This window comes from Electrophorus electricus, chromosome 1 (genome assembly GCF_041902795.1).
Source record: "Electrophorus electricus isolate QZ-2024a chromosome 1, ASM4190279v1, whole genome shotgun sequence".
Lineage (NCBI taxonomy): Eukaryota > Metazoa > Chordata > Actinopteri > Gymnotiformes > Gymnotidae > Electrophorus > Electrophorus electricus.
The window spans coordinates 20,792,068-20,812,201 of record NC_137497.1 but is presented as its reverse complement, the minus strand read 5'-3'; the positions used below and the strand labels follow the sequence as shown (position 1 = coordinate 20,812,201).

At 41.1% G+C, this 20,134-nt stretch overlaps 1 protein-coding gene and 1 long non-coding RNA gene across 3 annotated transcripts in view; one reads left to right on the top strand and one right to left on the bottom strand.

The window, feature by feature from the left end:
• The window catches only part of LOC118241392 (uncharacterized), a 66,610-nt gene that overhangs the window by 22,338 nt on the left and 24,138 nt on the right, over positions 1–20,134 (top strand). The window lies entirely within an intron of this gene.
• On the bottom strand, positions 11,208–15,260 carry LOC145657498 (uncharacterized). Of its 2 annotated transcripts, XR_014123234.1 has the most exons (5): positions 15,151–15,260; positions 12,721–12,838; positions 12,332–12,370; positions 11,950–12,015; positions 11,208–11,748 (listed from the first exon to the last, which is right to left on the bottom strand). It is a non-coding gene; the product is annotated as an uncharacterized LOC145657498 (long non-coding RNA). The 2 variants fall into 2 exon arrangements; XR_014123233.1 differs by having other exon boundaries at positions 11,208–12,015.

Here is a 20,134-nt window from a genome sequence, read left to right as displayed (position 1 = left end):
CTGTCTCCTTTTCACATGGCCACTGTGGTGCTGTCAGAGGAGAAAAAGGTATCTGGCTCCAAAGTGGTGCTATTATTGAAAATGGTGGAAAAGATGCTCCATGAAGAGGCAGCAAAGGCAACGGTCCCAGTAGCTAGTGAACTGAGAGAGACCTCATCAGGCTCCTTAGGGAAAAGCTCCACACAGCATGAGCATTATATCGCTGGGAACGCTGCTAGACCCAAGATACAAATCACTTGGATCCTTTAGCCCAAAAAAGGCAGATGAAGGAATAAAACAACTCACCTTTGAATGTACCAATGTAATAGGGTATAGACAGTCACATTCAATACCAGCTGCAGCTTCAACATCACAGGATGCTGTAGCTGAAAGACCTGGTTAGTATTTTTGCATTGGATTAAAGTCAATTTCAGAGTTATAACCTCATTCATATTATCTGGTTTTGCTTCTCAGGAAACAAACTGTGGTGTGATTTTGATGCCACATTCATGGAGGCCAGAAGAACTCACAATGTCACTGCTGATGCCACAGTTGAAGTGCAGACCTGGCAGAACTGAAGAAAAGCAGAACACAGGGTCCCCTCCAGTACTGGCAGAGGCAGAGGTGCATATATCCAAATCTCTACAGGCTTGCTGTGGGATACTTGTGCACCTCTGCCTTCTCAGTACCATGTGAAAGTGTTTCCTTCAAAGCCGTGGAAGTTATTTTCAAAAAGAGAAACCAACTGAGTCCAAGCACAGTGGAAAAAAAATATTATTTCTTAATAAAAGTGAATGAAGTCACCACAGTATTCATAAGCATAACCATTTCCCCATCTTTGAAAAACACTGCAACAGTCTTAAAAACATCTCAACATAAACATCTCATGTCCTATTTGGTTTATTTAAACATTGACTGAAATCAACCTGTTTTTTGACACTAGTAGACCTCCAAAACCATTACCTACACATCAAAAACAGATTAGATGAATGAATGAACCACACAAAATCATATTAAGGTGTTTTTATTTCTATTGTTGGCAGTGACTATTCCCATGCTGTCACTGGTGCAAAACAGCCAAGAGATCCATCACAAATAGTTGAAATGACAATAAAGGTTTAGCCAGCAGGGGGGTTTCTGTGCACATGAAGCCTCCAGATATGAACCTTTTTTTGAACCAATTGGATGGAAAGCTTCAAGGATTCATCTGGCAATCACTACAAAAACAAACAAAAATGTTTTAAAAAATAGAATTTAGCATTTACAAGTTACAAGTTCAATAAAAGAAAATCAGCAATCATAAATTCTCCAACATAAGTCAACATCAAAACTCCACTCTTGAAATTTCCTTTGGAAACTAATACAAAGAAAAACAGGAAATTGGGTGATGTCACTTCCTGTCTTTAAGCAGGACAATTCCCCATAAAGCTCCCCTTCAAAGACAACATGGAAGACTCTCCACAAAAAAATCACAGGTAAATTCATTTTTTCTTAATATACTTTTGTTTTACCTACTTTGTTAAAATATACAAACTTTTCTGTGTTAATCCTGTGTTTTAATTTACATAAATATATAAATATATATACACACAGCATATGTGCATTTCAAACACACAGTCCATGAACACACTGTGGTGGAGGGTAACTATCACAAGACATTAAACTCATACTGTGTGCATCTGCACCTGTATCACTCCACCACACAGAAAACAGCATGAAAAGCCTTTCCCAGTTTCCAAAGATTTCCAACTTTAATGTGTAGATTTGTACAGAGACTTCAACACAGTGAGTTATGATTCCAAAGCATGTGTAACTTGTAGAACAGCGTGTATCATATGTACAGAAATCAACTGCAGCTGAAGAGTCCTTTAGCATCATTTATTGTGCATGTGGTTTTTTTTTTGGGACTTCTCACTGGTACTCACAATTTATTATTACATGGGTAGTACACACACACACACACACACACACACACACACACACACATATACTAACAAGCAATTTTTACATGTTTATATGTCATCAAAGGTACAGAGATATTATTGTTTTTTTTATGTTTCTTTTGAAAATGTTACTTTGCTAATCGCAATGTAATGAAACCTTGTATCCTGTGTAAAAACCCCAGCTGCTGTGGTTGCTATGGTGACAGCGATGCTTGTTAATGTTAGCGCAGATCTTTTCGACATGTTGTTGTGATTTTCTATCTTTCATTGGTTAAATGATAGAATATGGGTTTTCTGGTTAAGTTTCACTTTCTAAATGTTTACTCGATTTGTAATCAACTCGTTATTTTTAGTATTTTAACATTCTGTTTGTAGTGGTTGATCATTCCTGTTCATATTTGTTATTATGACATTAGGCTACTTACGTTATTTATGTGACCTACAGGACATTGTTGTGCTGCGCTTAACATTACACAGCACAATATAGCAACTTAGATTTGCAGATGAAATTTTTTTTTACTAATGGACCTTGATGGGAGGAGAGGCTGCCAGTCTCTCTCTCTCTCTCACACGCACACACACACACGCAATTTCATTTTTCCATGTTTTTACAGTAAAGGTTCACAGACCCACTACTGCCACTTGCCTCGTGATGTTAACAGTGCCAGAACAAAATGCAGCATCACAGCGAGTAGACAGAATTGTCGGGGTACACAAGCTGGCTTGGTATTGTGAAACAGTGCGGTTGTGCACAGCTGGATCTCTTGAGTTGTCGCGTATTTGTTCACTGAACGTATGGATGGACAGGTAGCTAGCTCACGTTAGTTGTAGGAACTAACCACAGCTTAGCTGGCTATAGCTAGAAGTGTCCAATACAGCGATACGCTGTATAATGATCCCATAAACTAAACTTCATATCCTTTTAAGCAACGGATCATCCTGCATATTGCAGAGAGGAAGAGCATGTTAAAGCAATGAAAAAAAGGAAAGCAAAAACACCAAAGGAATTGTGTAAGGCATTGCTTTATTGCTTCGAGAAGGGCTTAATCAGGTGACTGTGTCTGTACCGACATATTCTGGAGGAGGAGCGGACGGCATTCCACACCCGCCCTCTATACTAACCTCAACTCTCTATAGCAGCGTGAAACTTTGGAGCATGGCTCCATCCCCCCATGAATATTTCTGCTCCATTCATGATGCTGGGTAAGAAACTGTGTAGGGTTATGCCTTCTAACATGACTGATATCAAAAATGGGCAGCTATCACATTTTTGTAGATGGCCCATGTTTTAAACTGTCTGACCGTTTCAACCGGTTATTCTGTCTGCTCTCTGCCTAACCTCATTTGGGCGCCTTACTCTCTCCCTTACAGGTCTGCTCAAGAATCTGAGCTGATAGCAATGACCATGGCCTGCCATCTACTCCGGGATCAGGTTGTCACCATCTACACTGATTCCCGTTATGCATTTGGGGTTGCTCATGACTTCGATAAGATTTGGCGCTCCGGGGTTCCGTATCTTAGAAGGTAAGCCCATTTCTAATCCAGGACTAGTGTCTGAAATTTTGTCTGCATGTACACTACCAGCTTGGCTGGCTATCGTAACGGTCAAGGGTCATGACACAACCTCTGAGTCTGACACGGCCACTGGCAATGCTTTAGCAGATGAGATTCCACGTTGGGCAGCTGTTAATGCCCCCTCATGCCCATACACTATATCCTCGATGTGTGAAGCTATCGCCATGTTTTCTCATTGCTTTGTGCTGAATAATATCAATGTGCGTTTCTTACAAACTCAGGGTACACAACAGGACCGCTCTCACTGGGTTGATTAGGGCTGTAGTCCTGATTAAAATGGTCTAATCCGTGACCTGGAGGGGCATGTCACCGTTCCTAAATCTATTTTGCCATTTCTTGTGCATCATTTTCATGGGATTTCACATCGCACAAAGGGGGTGACGGCTAACATTCAAAAACAGTTTTGTATACATATAACTGTAAAACGCCTCCTAGATTGCTGTTTAACTTGTGCCAGAAGCAACCAAGGTAAAACACAAGCCAAATATGATACTTTACCGGCTCCTGAATATCCCTTTCAGTCAGTTGAAAGTACTTGCTAGTGATTGTAGACAGGTTTTCCAAGTGGACTGATGTTTCCTTGTTCTAAGGAATCCCATTTTCATGGGATTTCACATGTTGCACAAAGGGGGAGTGACGGCTAGCATTCAAAAACAGTTTTGTACCTCTGCAAAACGTCTCACTGTAAAACTGCTCCTAGATTGCTGTTTAACCTGTACCAGAAGCAACCAGGGTAAAACACAAGCCAAATATGATGCCTTACTGGCTCCAGAATATTCCTTTCAGTGTCTACAGATAGACTTTATGCACATTCCACCTTGTGGTCAGTTGAAGTACTTGCTAGTGATTGTAGACAGGTTTTCCAAGTGCACTGAGGCGTTTCATTTTCTAAGGAAGACTTTCAACATGCCTGTCATCCCACTGGAACTTACGCTAACTTCATTTTGATTTAAAAAAATGATCAAAATGTTTCCTCTTTCATTTAAATCATCACATCCGTGTTCAGGGAATTCTTGCATCGTTATGGGACTCCCAGGAAGTTCAAGAAACACATGTAAGAGCCCTGCTGTTCATACTGCCTTGTGTAACCCTAGTCAGATGTTTCTATCAACAAGAATACAAAACAAAAAGAACAACAAAACTCCCCAAAACTGTGCAAACCATCATAAAACAATAAAACGGTTCTACAGCTGCAATGTAGCGATTCCTGAAAATGTTTTTCATCAAAAGTATTTTCATCTCGATCAGTTCCATTCCTTGGTCCTGTGTTTCTTCACACCTATAAGGCTTGTCTTGTACATATTTGTTTGTTGGTGGAGTTGTTTGTGTTAACATCGCTTGTTTACACTCACCTGCTGTCAGAGGGTATATATATTTTTTCTGTCATTTAGGCATCTGATAAAGTGAAAAAGGAATTAATCTACAAAACCATACTGAGTCGATCTACTAACAGGTGGTAGTGTTATAACACTGACAGTGGTAGAAAAGAAAAAAAAAATTAAAACCAGAATTTATTTTTCATGTTACATTCTATATTAAAAAATAAATTTACTTCAGATCTCAAAGCAGAGCTGTCTACTGTATGGCAAATAGTAAATTGTTAATACATAGATTTAATTAAGTATTTAATGCAGATCATTTGCATTGGCTGAATGAACCTTTCATTCTTCAGTCATGTCTATCTGCCTAACTATCAGGTGTGTGTGTGTGTGTGTGTGTGTGTGTGTGTGTGTTTTTTCTCTCTCTCTTTCTCTCACTCACATTCTCTCTCCCTCCCGCTCTCTCTCTCTATCTGTCTCTCCCAATGTCACATTCTCTCACTCTCACTCTTGCATGCTGGCCTTTGGTAACACTGCCCTCCACCACCTGCACCTCCCGTTCTCCACCTGTACCTTGTGGCCTCTGCCCCCTGCCCTGTCCTGCACTGCCCTTCCACCCCACCTGGCTGACTGAGTGAGTACTTGGCCATTCCAGCCAATCCAAGCATCAGGGTCAGCTGTTACAGAGGACAGAGGAGTGTCACACAGTACACTGATCTAAGCCCTCTATTCACCCCTACACTGATCTAAGGCCTCTATTCACCCCTACACTGATCTAAGGCCTCTATTCACCCCTACATTGATCTAAGCCCTCTATTCACCAGTACACTGTTCTAAGCTCTCTATTCACCAGTACACTGATCTAATTTAACTGTACTCTTAGCAGTTAGCTAAGTTCTGCAGCATTAAATAGTAAATCTACGGGTCTTTGTGGCCTTCACAAGTACCTGATGAAGCTGTCGATACCTTGTCTGTCATCTTTGGACCGCATGTCATCAGCAGACCATTTTCTAAATCACAGAGACAACACAAGACTCTGTGGTGACCCGCTTCATGTAACTGGTGTAACGGAATTAAATGGAAAAGACGGAGGCGTTCACACTGTAAACCCACATGACTGCAGCCCTGAGAAGTGCCAGCTTTGGAGACCCCCCCCCCCCCAATTTAAATGCAGCACTCAAATGTCTGTGGGTGAATACAGTACAGTGTGCCGCCATTTTGGAAGTAACTCAAACTCATTTTACAAGAATTTCAGTAGTGCACAGTGATGATAAAGACTTAATATTCATACATACACCATACACATCATTATTCAAAGTAATCTAAGCATATGGTTTCAAATAAAACAATAAAGGATTCTGGTACCTAATTTTCTAATGACTGTCTGAAATTCTAGATACCACACAATATAAGCAGATGGACAAACCGACTATGGCACATGCTCTTGACCCACTCAAAGCTGGCATATGATGGATAATTTACACTACTAGTTTCTACTTGAAACATGCTACAAAGGCACCTGTTGTTCTTGTTCATTCGCTGCTATTCCGATATGCCTCTGCCTATAATTCCTGGTGTTTGCACTGCCTGGGTCTATGAAAGCAGGGAGCAGGCGTGTGTGCGTTTGGAAGCGGTCTCAATGTCCGGTCTCTGCTCATCCCAGGAACTGCTACCATTACAAACACTTCAAAAATCCTTCCACTGTCTACATGTTGTAAACACCTTAAAGAGAATTTACATACTGAAACTTGTTCTATGTAATTTATGTGTTCATGGGTTTTATGGTGCCTTATTCTCTCTCTTCATGTGTCTATATATCATGTCAGATAGTGAGTGAAGTGACTGGTCTACATTTTACATCAGTACATCTTTATTTATTTCCACATTTTTTAAACATGGAACTGATTCTTCATAAAGGAGAGCATCAACACCATCACTTGTGAAGTGTTTTTTGTTTTTGTTTTTTAAACATGGAGCTTATCCTCTGTGAGAGAGAGCTCTGACATCTTTTGCAGAGAGTTCGGCTTCCGGTGTAGATCTAAAACGAGAAAGAAATACCATCAGAAACCAAATGGTGTTTAACATTCGAGCTTTCTAAAAAGCAAACTGTTTTTCTCTGCTTCTGAAGAGCCTTACTTTTATGCACACCAAAACTCAGAGCTTGTTCTTGTTCTTCCATGGACTGTCATGCTACTAAATTCATTAAGAACATAAATATATAAAATAGACCACTACTTTACCTTCCTGACAGTTCTTGAGATCCTCCCCATTAGGCGATGTATCCAGTGTGTCTGCCTGGTCTTAGCTTCAGCCACACCAGATACAGTGGTCCTTACTGTTGTCAGCTTTGCAGATCTTGAGCCGTCTGTGGAGGGACAGTAGAGGAACTGGGCCAGATCTTTCCTCTGAATGACCTTAACAAATGATAAGGCTCCTCCAAGCACCAGACCACCACTGATGAATGCTTGGGTCACATTCACATTTTTCCTGGCCTCAATTCTTCTGAGGAGCTCATTATACACAGCTTCAATGACTGAACTGTGGAACTCCTCAGGGAGGTCCATCCTATTCTCCACATGCACTCCAGTTGCACTGAACAAAAGCCCATGCACACATTCAGCTGCAGAGGTAAAATGGCCATTCCATGGTTGTCACCTGTGACCCAGCAACACTTGTACAGAATTCCTTTTCTACCTTCAGGAAAACTGTACAAAGACAGTGGTGTACTGCACAAAGAGAGACAGTAGGAAGCCCAAAGTGTGTTGTGCTCGTTTGGGGTTCTGAGCCATATGAGGTTCTTTCATTGGTGGAAGCCGTTGATAATTTTACATCGATCATCTGTAACTCAGTATTACAAACAAAAGTGTAAACAGAATAGTTCCACATCAAAAGGCTAAAAAATGGACCGCCCAAAAACCGGTGGGAAAACATAATGAAAATACAATGTCAATACAGGAGGCTAAACTAACTCTAGCCACATGTTAGCTAGCTAGCTAATATTAGATATGAAATACCTAAACCCTACCGTTAGTTAACAAGCTAGCTAGCATTAGCATAGTGAACTAAATACACAAAGCGACATCCTCTGTGGTTGCTGCTAAACACAGATATTCTCTCCGTAGTTATGACAACGGCTACACTTTCCCCAAAACCAACGGCGCACAATTTCCATCATTTCTAACCTCCCGGTTTCATGAGGATGGAAGGGAAAACTTACCTGATATTCTGCCATGATGCGATCAAAGTCATTATAACAGAAAACTGCGCAGCACACTAAAATATATATACTCGCTATGTGGCGTCATAATAGACTTGGTTGCCCCGACAACAGCCTTTATGAAGTAGGCAGCAGGGAATGCTGTGAAAATGTATTAATATTCATAAAACCTCCATTCATAATGTTAGCACATTATTGACAATAATTAACAAGACAGAAGGAACATTCTTGATTAATGTCGTCTTGAAAGCCTTGTACAGACTGTCATAGGGTTAAAAAGCTATAATAACAAACCAGACAGCAGTACATGTCAGATATAATAACAACAATTTAAACAGGAGTACATAACAAGAAGTAATATGGGCTAACCTTTAATTAATATCATAATGGGCAATTTTTGTCCATGACACGTGAATTGGAATAATACCATTAATTGATAATAAATTACTTTTAAATAATTATGACAGAAAAGTAATCCACAGAGCTGTTCTATAGTTGATCTTATATTCTATAATGGTACTCTGTATGGAGAGCTACAGCATCTAACCTGGCCTGTTTATGGGTGAGAATGTGCTGACCAGATGTACCAGGTCCCAACAGCTAGTTTGTGCAAGAGAAACAGGGGGCATAGATCACTGCGGTGTACTGATGAATAGAGTGCTTAGATCATTACAGTGTACTGGTGAATAGAGGGCTTAGATCACTGCAGTGCACTGGTGAATAGAGGGCCTAATCATTACAGTGTACTGGAGAATAGAGGTCTTGGATCAGTGTAATGGTGAATAGAGGACATAAATGTACACAGGACACTCACAAAAGAACCATCTCTCCCTTTTCTCTCTCTCTCTCTCGCTCTCTTCTCCTCTCTCTCATTCTCTCTCACATACACAATCTCTTGAGACAGGTATTAACCTTTACCAACAGGACACAGAAACACACACACACACACACACACAGAGGAGGTTAAGTTCATGCAGGACATCCGAGTGAAGACCCTGAAGATGAGTTTTATCATACTTCATTAATAAATAAACATGCACACTGATGGAAATGTGTCTGTGCTTGATGTGTAATAACTATGTCTCTCATAAACGGCTATGACGTAGTGTTTGAGTGGACTTACTATGCTATACAATACTGACGACACACACACACACACACACACTTCAGAGCCTTGATTTTAACGAGTGTGGTCCTCTGGTGATTGTAAAACTGGTTATTCCCACTGAAGTTCAGGGATGTCAAACCACAGGGATTCCTGATAATCCTGATATATTCATGCACTACTAAAACCAGATCAATGGCTATTTTGTTTCACTTTGAATATAATTCCCCTCTGATTATGCTTGACTAGCAGATGGGATTTCTAGGGTTCCAGATTAACAGGCCCAAACTGCTAATGGCAGAACCTTCCAGAAGTTCCTCATTTCTGGGCCAGGACTCTGGCACTGGGGATGTGAAATCCCGTAATCTCCCATCATCCTCACCAGCAACTCCGCCCAGTCTGGGTTCTGAAGCAGTGACACGCTCAGCAGCACCCGGGCCGCCTTTAATGCTACGCCAGCGACTTGTTCGGTGTGTTTAACCGCGCTGCGTCTGCCGTGACACTCGTCTGTCCTCTGGAACAGCTGACCCTGATGCTCGGGTTGGCTGGAATGGCCAAGTACTCTCTCAGTCAGCCAGGTGGGGTGGGGGGCAGAGGCCACAAGGTACAGGTGGAGAACGGGAGCTGCAGGTGGTGGTGGGCAGTGTTACTGAAAGCCAGCATGCAAGAGTGAGTGAGTGAGTGAGAGAGAGTGTGAGTGTGAGGGAGAGAGTGTTTCGACGTTATTAAGAGCAGACCAGTAGTTGGACAGGTAAGTAAAACATCATGATGTCAGCCATCAGGAGGTAGAGTAGTCTCTGTAAAGCTTTATTTAAAAGGAAAAACAAATGTAAATAAACATGTATAAAATAAATTTCAGCTGGCTTAGAAAAATTCTTCCTCTCATGTTATCACACACAAAAACACAGGCTGCATATTTAGGAAAAACATCAAATGCACTGCAGTAAAACGCGGTTCCCACCTCTGACGCATCATGGTTAAGGGGGCAGCTTTATTTCCACATATTACTTATTTATCATTTCTGTTTCTATTCATGTGTCTCATCAGAACACACGTGACCAGGACACACACACACACACACACACACACACACACACACACTGAACATGTCCACGTTCACACACACACACACACACACACACACACACTGAACATGTCCACGTTCACACACACACACACACAGAGAACATGTCCACGTTCACACACACACACACACACACACACACACACACAGAGAACATGTCCACGTTAACACACACACACACACAGAGAACATGTCCACGTTAACACACACACACACACACACACACACACACACACAGAGAACATGTCCACGTTAACACACACACACAGAGAACATGTCCACGTTAACACACACACACACACACACACACACACACACAGAGAGAACATGTCCACGTTAACACACACACACACAGAGAGAACATGTACACGTTAACACACACACACACACACACACACACACACACACACAGAACATGTACACGTTAACACACACACACTGAACATGTACACGTTAACACACACATACACACACACACACACACACACACACACACACACAGAACATGTACACGTTAACACACACACACTGAACATGTACACGTTAACACACACATACACACTGAACATGTATATGTTAACACACACACTGCGCCACACACTAACACACATTAAACATCTACAAACTTCATTATATTTAACACAGCACAAAGGTGTTTTTCATTACATATAACACACTGAACACAGCACAAAGGTGTTTTTCATTACATATAACACACTGAACAGGCCGTGTGAACGCAGTCTCATGTGTAACACACAGCCTGTGCTGTTCACCTCATCAGACCAGTTTCCCCCTCGGTTCTACACGAGGGTTTATATACTCGCCTGACAGACAGGTGCGTTCCACCGTGTGAGGGAGAGGATGGGTATATTTATTTGGTTATCTTTGTGAGCATGACTGTCAGAAAGTGTGTGTTCTCACCAGCTCTTTTCTTTCTTGTGTGTGTGTGTGTGTATATGTGGTCTCACCAGTTCCTGCAGTCTTTTCTTGCTCATTCCTTTCCTCCCTAGTTGTTTCTCGATGACTTTAGCATTCTGAGTATAAGAGTCTGGCTGCTTCTTCCAGAGGAAGTGGCAATCACAACGTTCACATCACTTATTGTTTATAATATTCCCTTTTAGAAAAAAAAAAGAAGCAGCCAATCACAGCGTTCACAGCACTTGTTGTTAATACTCCCTTTTAGAAGAACAAGGAATCAATTATGTCACCAATTACTATGTATGAATTTGAATCTATCAGATATTTCAAAGCAATCACAAGTGTATCACTACAGACAACTGGTCACATCACAACAGGGAGACAATCCCACTACATTGGAGGGACATACGGAACTATGCAACTGCTTACACTGGGCGAGGGCACCCCGGGCCGAGGCCATACCAGCAGGTTCCAGGTCCAGCCCACAGGACCCCTGGTCTGCATATTGCTGTACTTCATCAAGGCCAACACACCTGCCTAAACTCATCAGGTAATCACCAAGCCCTTCACACCTCACTCGGGTGTCCGGAAGCAGGCCAGACAGTGACCTGTGCAGGGTATAACATAAATTTTCAGCTAACTCAGGTAACTCCAAATACCCTGGTTAAAGAATAAACACTGTATACTAACAGCAGCCAAACATGTATTCTGGCTAGAACGCTAGAGTAATCTAAATTTTTATCATCAGCCAATCACAATCCATACAGCTTGGTTTCAGCACAAAGATCCAATCACAGCACAGCACTCACCGCCTCGATCTCTTCCATGGTAACAGAACTGAACTTGCCCATGTCTTTGGTGCGTTTCATCATCACCTGGAAGACAGTGGCACACACACACACACACACACACACACACACACACACACACACACACACACACACAGAGAAAAGCCTTTAAAACACCAGAAATTATGAAGAAGAAGTATGTGTGTGTGTATATGAGAGAGAGAGCAAGAGTATTTATAGCAAAGCACTAACATTAATGGAATGTAATTCATGTCACTGTGTATCATCATGTGTGCTTGTGTGTATGTTCTGCAACTGAACTGGTTTTCTTTCCTTTTTTTGGTGTACAGAGAAATTCTCTACATTTTAGATTTGAATTTGATGTGAGTGAAGGTCGTCGTACTTCCCACACTTCTGGTACTGTCACTCGATCCCCCCTGCCCTGAAAGACATTTAGCCTGTTTACAAACACCACAGCCACCTTTGTTTACAAACACAAACACAGCCAGCCTTGATCATTTTAATTATTTATTAGAATAGTAATGTACCAATACATTCATGCCATTTAGCTGACACTTTTATCCAAAGCGACTTACAATTATGACTGAGTACAAGTTGAGCAATTGAAGGTTAAGGGCCTTGCTCAGGAGCCCAACAGTGCTAACTTGAACCTTTAAATTAAAAGTCAAGTACCTTAACCACTGAGCTACCACTGCCCGGCACATTCATATCCATCAACCATACAATAACAAACACACGTGTGCGCACGCACGCACGCACACACACACACACCTTTTCAAGTACATGCTCTCATCCTCTTCCACATTGCAGAACTTGTGCGTGTGTTTCGCTGCGCCAATGACTCGTGCCTTGTTCCGTGGTCTCATGGGTAATTTCTCCAGCTGACAGTCTGAGAGAAGAGTTAACACACACACACACCTGATAGTTAGGCAGATAGACATGACAGAAAAGTGAAAGGTTCATTCAGCCAATATGAGTGTGTTCAATACTTAATTAAATCCATGTATTAACAATGTACTATTTGCCATACAGTAGACAGCTCTGCCTTGAGATCTGAAGTAAATTTATTTTTTATGTAACATAAAAATGTAACAGAATGTAACATAAAATTAATTCTGTAAATTCTGATTTAAAAAAAATTCTCTTTTCTACCACTGACAGTGTTGCACACTACCACCTGTTGTAGATCGACTCGGTTTGGTTTTGTAGATTAATTCCTTTGTCACTTTATCAGATGCCTAAATGACAGAAACAATACATACACCCTCTGACAGGAGGTGAACAAACAATGTAAACAAGCAGTGTAAAAACAAACAACTCCACCAACAAACAAATATGTACAAGACAAACCTTATAGGTGCAAAGAAACACAGAGGACCAAGGAGTGGACCTGATCAAGATGAAAATACATTTTTCAGGAATCGCTACATTGCACCTGTACCTAGAACAGTTTTACTGTCTTATGATGGTTTGCAGTTTTGGGGAGTTTTGTTGTTCTTTTTGTTTTGTATTTTTGTTGATAGAAACATCTGACTAGGGTTACACAAGGCAGTGTGAACAGCAGGGCTCTTACACGTGTTTCCTGAACTTCCAGGGAGTCCCGTAAGGAAGCAAGAATTCTCTGAACAAGGATGTGATGACTTAAATGAAAGAGGAAACATTTTGATCAGTTTTTTAAATCTAAATGCAGTTAGCATAAGTTCCAATGGGATGACAGGCATGTTGAATTCTAACTTCTGCTCTTTGGATAGCAATAGGTCCACTGGCTATGATTGTGTGAATTATTCTGTAATCTGTATTAGGATGAAGTGAATCAAGAGAGTTCCACTTTACTGAGGAAAGCACAGAGTATATATGTGTCCTATATCTACTATCTAAATCTACAGGATGACGGGGAAAAGTGAGGAATGTTCTAAGGGTCTACGTAGAAAGGAAAAAGACAAGGTTAGTAAAGATTAGATGCAGTCAGCATGACCCAGCCATGAGCTGCTCGTGTACGTAGAGAGAGATGGGGAGAGCGAAAGAGAAAGGGAGGGGTAAAGTATGCAAGAAGAGGGAGCGGATGACCTCGAGTGAGGAGCTTTCGGTCAAGCAGTTACATTATGGCTCATAAGCAGAGACGTTGCGTTGGGGTCTACCAAAAATTACGTCAAATGGAGACAATTTGGTGGTGGCACTGGGCGTCATTCTGATCTCACACAACACTGCTGGCAGTAGATCTGTCCACTTCTTTCCTGTTTCCATCATGACCTTTGTCAACCTTTCTTTCAAGGTATGATTCATTCTCTCAACAATGCCAGATGACTGAGGATGATAAGAGATGTGAAACTTCCAGTCAATAGTTAGGTAGGTGCATAGTTTCTGAGTTACCTTAGAAATGAAACAGGGTCCCTGATCTGAGTCTATTACACAAGGGACACCGTACCTCGGTATTATATCCTTGGCTAGGATTTTAACCACAGTGCGGGCGTCTTCCTTAGAACAGGGAAATGCCTCAGTCCACTTAGAAAACCTGTCTACAATCACTAGCAAGTACTTCAACTGACCACAAGGTGGAATGTGTGTAAAGTCTATCTGTAGATACTGAAAGGGATATTCTGGAGCCAGTAAGGCATCATATTTGGCTTGTGTTTTACCCTGGTTGCTTCTGGCACAGGTTAAACAGCAATCTAGGAGGAGTTTTACAGTTATACATTTTGCAGAGATACAAAACTGTTTTTGAATGTTAGCCGTCACTCCCCCTTTGTGCAATATGTGAAATCCCATGAAAATGGCGCACAAGAAATGGCAAAATAGATTTAGGAAAGGTGATACGCCCCTCCAGGTCACGGATTAGACCATTTTAATCAGGACTACAGCCCTAATCAACCCAGTGAGAGCAGTCCTGTTGTGTACTCTGAGTTTGTAAGAAAAACAGATCGATATCATTCGGCACCAAGCAATGAGAAAACATGGAGACAGCTTCACATGTCAAGGACATAGCATATGTGCAAGAGGGGCCATTAACAGCTGCCCAATGTGTGATCTCGTCCGCTAAGGCATCGCCAGTGTCAGACTCAGAGGTTGTATCATGACCCTTGACCTTTACAATAGCCAGCTGAGCTGGTAGTGTACATGCAGACAAAAGTGCAGACACTAGTCCTGGATTAGAAATGGTCTTACTGTCAGAGGTGCGGAACCCCCTGGAGTGCCAAATCTTACCCAAGTCATGAGGAATCCCAAACGCATAACAGGAATCATTGTAGATGGTGACAACCTGATCCCGGAGTAGATGGCAGGCCCTGGTCAACAGCATCAGCTCAGCTGCTTGAGCAGACCTGTAAGGGAGAGAGTAAGCCTCCCAAATGAGGTTAGGCAGAGAACAGACAGAATAACCACAGAAAAATTGAGTCAGACAGTTTAAAACATGAATCATCTATAAAAATGTGATAGCCGCCTATTTTTAATATCAGTCATGCTAGGAGGCATAACTCTACACAGTTTTTCACCCAGCATCATGAATGCAGTATAAATATTTACGAGGTGGCTGGAGCCGTGCGCCGAAGTCTCACCCTGCTGTAGAGAGGCAAGGTTAGTATAGAGGGCAGGTGCGGCTTGCCGTCCGCTCCTCCTCCAGAAGTCCCCCTCTCAACTTCCTGCTTCAGCTCAGATGTGTGTGTGGCCTTCGACACAGAAACATCTGCCTGAGCGGCAGCCTCTCTTATCAGTGCACGCTTCACAAGCAGAGGAGGGGATCCTTTCAACTGTGTGGCAGCAAAAATGACTATTTCAGACCCAGGAGTCTTATTGGGTTTTCCACCATGCGCCTTGTCCCACCTTACTCCAGGTCTGCAAAGAATTCTTCATATATTGAAAATCCCAGCTAGGCTCCCCATATCCCTCATAAATAAACATAGCACTATAAACTCCCATTGAAAAGAAATCTGAATACTTCTTGTATTTGCATGTAGTGTTCACTATGTTTATAAAAAGCAATATGGTGATGTAAAAGTATACTGTAAATTTCATTATTATTTCACTCTTGGCTAAATAATAAACCCAACCAACTAGACTGAAATTACACAGACATGGTGAGCAGTTGTTTTTGTAGTCAGGATAAATCAATTCTAAAGGAGTTCCTTCTAAAAGAGAAGCTGCTGACCTGCTCCCTGCGCTCTTCCACATTCTTAGAAGTGTCCCAGCCTTTGCGTGTGTTGAACTTGGACACCTAACTAGTAAATAAAGGTTTATCAATTTTACAAAGAACCGTAATGAAAATCAAATTGCACTGATGGAAGAAATAATGTTAGTTAGCTACAGCACTCTCATCGATGGTTTAGCTCTATCAAGTCGATCTCACTTGTCTAGTTTGCTCATAATTCAAATATGATCTTATGTTTAGCGAGAAACAGGTTGGTGACCACTTAACTAGGTGACCACTTAACTAGGCAGTTAATATATATGTGTGTGTGTGTGTGTGTGTGTGTGTGTGTTTATTTATTTATTTTTATACATTTCTGTCCTGTATTGTGCCATGTTCACTGTATTATTCTGATTGTTTTAGCAGAAAGTATTGCATGTTTCTCAGTATCTCTTTGTCACTGGTTAGATGATCTAATTACACTGCACTTTCTGTCCATATTTCTACGAGCGGAGGATAAACAGCTGGGACTCTCTGGGGTCTGACTGAGGTGTTTGTTTTTGTGTGTGTAACAGGAACCAGACATTTACATGTGATAAACGTGATGTCAGATTAAATGGCAGTGGTTTTGCCCCAGTGCCCTGTGGAGATGATCAGGACATGTCTCTCAGTGATGCCAATGCTTAGACCAGATGCTTAGACAGCTGGAGTGATGGTGTTGTGTGTGACAGTGGGCTTGTCCTTATAGGGATCTTTTAAAAGCTGTTGATGATGCTCTTATGGCATCCACTTATGCAGAATGTGTAGCTAAGCTTTCCCTCCCTGCCTCTTACTTTCACTCATTTATGTATGTTTTCCTCTTGTTTGTTACTGGGATGATAAGCGTACCCATAGATGAAATTGTGGCTGTTCTCATGCCCCCACCTTGTCTCAGAATTTGTCCAGGAAAGAATAAGTACAATGTTAACCTCAATAATCTAATTTTAAATGAACTATTCTAACCCATTTACTATTGGTTTGGAGGACTATCTCCCAATATTTGCAGTGCCATTACATGTGTGAGCACATGCGGGTGAAAGTGTAAGTGCACTGCATGTTCCCACTAACACCAGCTAAGCCTTACAGTGGGCAGAGGAGGAGGCAGTGATTGAGAGTCCCAGTTTAAGTGGACTAAAGTGGTGTCACAAGTTCATAATGTCATTAGCCAGAATAGCAATTCAGTGGAACTTGTTATATTATGGACATGGTGCTCTGGGGAAATCTTGGTCCACAGACAATATCCATGTTGACTTCAGGCAAAACAACAAATATGGGAGAAAAGCATACCTCCCAACAGCATGTTTTTCTTAAACGCCTCCACTTGCCATCATCTTTTGAAAGCACAGAGATATCTGGAAGATCCACAAGTGTGCCACAAGTGTACTTGTAATTGTAAAAATTACATGTTGAATATTTTCTCCAAAAATATTGCTTGTGCCTGAAATACGAGGCAGTCTGCAATCTCCTTTTCATTCTTCCCATGTGCCTGTCAGCTTTTGTGGGTTGAGCAAGTGAAAAAGATGCATAGTGAGCAGGTAGATATTTTGTTGTTCTTGTTGAGAACCTAACAACTTAGCAAATTAACCTGGACCAAAACCAGATTTAAAGAAACCAGAACTTGAGGGTCAGGTTTTCCGGTCAAGCAAAAGTATCAGCAAAGAGAGAGTGAGTGAGTCAGAGATAGTAGCTGTTCTTTCCTGGCTGTCTCTGTGTTACCAGAAGTATACTGACACCTTTATCATTTTTACTGGTGTGTAAATGCACAATTGAAGCAATGACTTTGTATTTCATCAAGTGTCATGTGATACAAAAATCTGCTGATTATTTAAACAAATCAGAAGCCTCTGGGTCATAAACAAATGCCTAGTGCCAGAAGCATTTTATAGTCCCATATGTGCAAGCGGAACAATATTCATAATTTGCTGTTGTTTTAGTCCTGTTTGGCCATCATTTTGCCTTGTTAATATGGCCATGTGTCTGAAAATCCATTGTCATGGAGAATAATGCATGGTGTTGTAGGATAATGTATGTCTTGGACTGTTTCTTGATGAGGCAATAAATGAACAAAATATGGAAATATTAGTTTTAGCTCTCAGCATTTCTTGTTTAAAGGGTCTTAGGCTAGTGATATGTGCATTATTTTTTCTGTGATGTTCTTCTTCTATGCTTCTATGCTACTCTGTTGTCTTTCAGTAACAGTTCCAAAAATTCTGCCTTTGCTTTAGTTCTGCTTTATTAATATATTTGCTTGTGAGAGAATTAGACCAGGGACAAGCATGATATCTCAAACATTTCCTGAGATGTCAGTGTTACTCTTAATAAATCTTCATAAATCAAAAACACACTGAGGAACTCTGGCCACATTTCATTTGAGCATACCCATGCACTGTGTAATCTTCAATATGCAATAGTAGACTAATTAAATAAGTTGTACATTTTTCAGGGTTATTAACATGGAACATATACTTTCAAAGCATCGGCACAGTGGAGGCACTGAGATAGTGAGTGTTGCAAATGTGCCGTGGCTGGAGTTTTCCAGCATGTCACTGTCACTGCAGAGTGGTCAGCCACCCAAAATATCTTGGCAACTGCAGTCATTTGGTCAGAAGCAAACCACTGATAAAGGGCTAGAAAATGTGTAGAAATGTGGATGGTGGCAGAATGGACAATGGACTCTAACTATGCAACCATGAGGTGCCTCTTGTAACGCTTGGAGTTAGTCCTATTTAAATTATGCTCCAACCCAGATTAGCAGAGAGCTTTGGAACTGGTAGCGAGAAGCCTGTGAAGCACGTGGAGGAGACGCGAGTCAGACTCAACTCAGTTATGCAATAATCTTGGCGGTTTATTCATTACGTGACAGAGGCTTGCTCTTGGAATTCTGTTGACAGTGCGTACATGAACTGTAGAAACGTCCAAAGCTCATAAACACATTAACAGAGAAATGAAATTAAGGACAAAAGAATCGCTGGGTCCAGTAAGGTCCGTCATGTACAGTACAAAAAAAAGTCTTCTCCTGTGTGGCATTCATGCACATGCATTTTACGTAAAACACAACTTAAAGGGACAGCAGACAAATTACTGTCCGTTACACTCTACACAGCACTAGGTATTTAGAATATAGTGCTGTGAGAGTGTATACACAGCAGTAAATTCTGTTTCTATTTCTATTTCTATTTCTATGTGTATCAGAGGGTTTCTTCTAAAACCACCAGGAACACCTCTGCGTCATACACAGAACTGGCACAGCCAATAGGAAGGAAGCTTTCATACCGGGGGTGGAGAGAGCGGCGGAAAGTTCATTAATATTCATAAAGCTGTTAACACAATAGGAGCGGGTACTGGCGCAGTCAATCACATGCTACTGTGTAAGTGATTTGTAGCTAGCTAGTGTTTGTCCACACTCCAATTATAATCAGTCGTTAGGCTTACTGACCTTTAGAATTCACATCAAAAGATGAGAGGTGTCAGTAGATATGGAAAAGAGGAAAGGTGGCTGCACAAAGCTGCCACCAATAAGACCAAACCACAGTGCTCAGAAAGCAAACAACGTTCAGGTACGTGTATACACATTTTATTTAAACGCTGAAATGAAGGAGCATGTGTTTTTGAATCTTTAAATGATATGGTATACCTTAAAAATATTTGTACTGGTGCCTCTAGAATGAAACAAATAGAAATACATTTTTAGTACATTTTAATAAAAGGTTGTTTGGCTATGATGGAAGGTTGTGTATGGTTATGTGTGCTTGTGTGTCAGTATGTAAATTCTTGTGTGAAAAATACCTTGTATACTTTGTTTAGGCTCTTGATGTGGCTGTGCGCAGTCCAGAAACTAGAGATAGCACACATTTTGCTCCATTTGTTCTACCTCCAATCAATGGTAGCCATCCGCTACCATTTCAGAGAAAAAAAGGTAAAGAACTATAAAGTCTATACATTCTAGAGAAAATTACATGGCAATTAATACCTGTTGGTTTTTAACACATGGTTTCATATGAAGAGTCAGAATATATTTTTAAACTG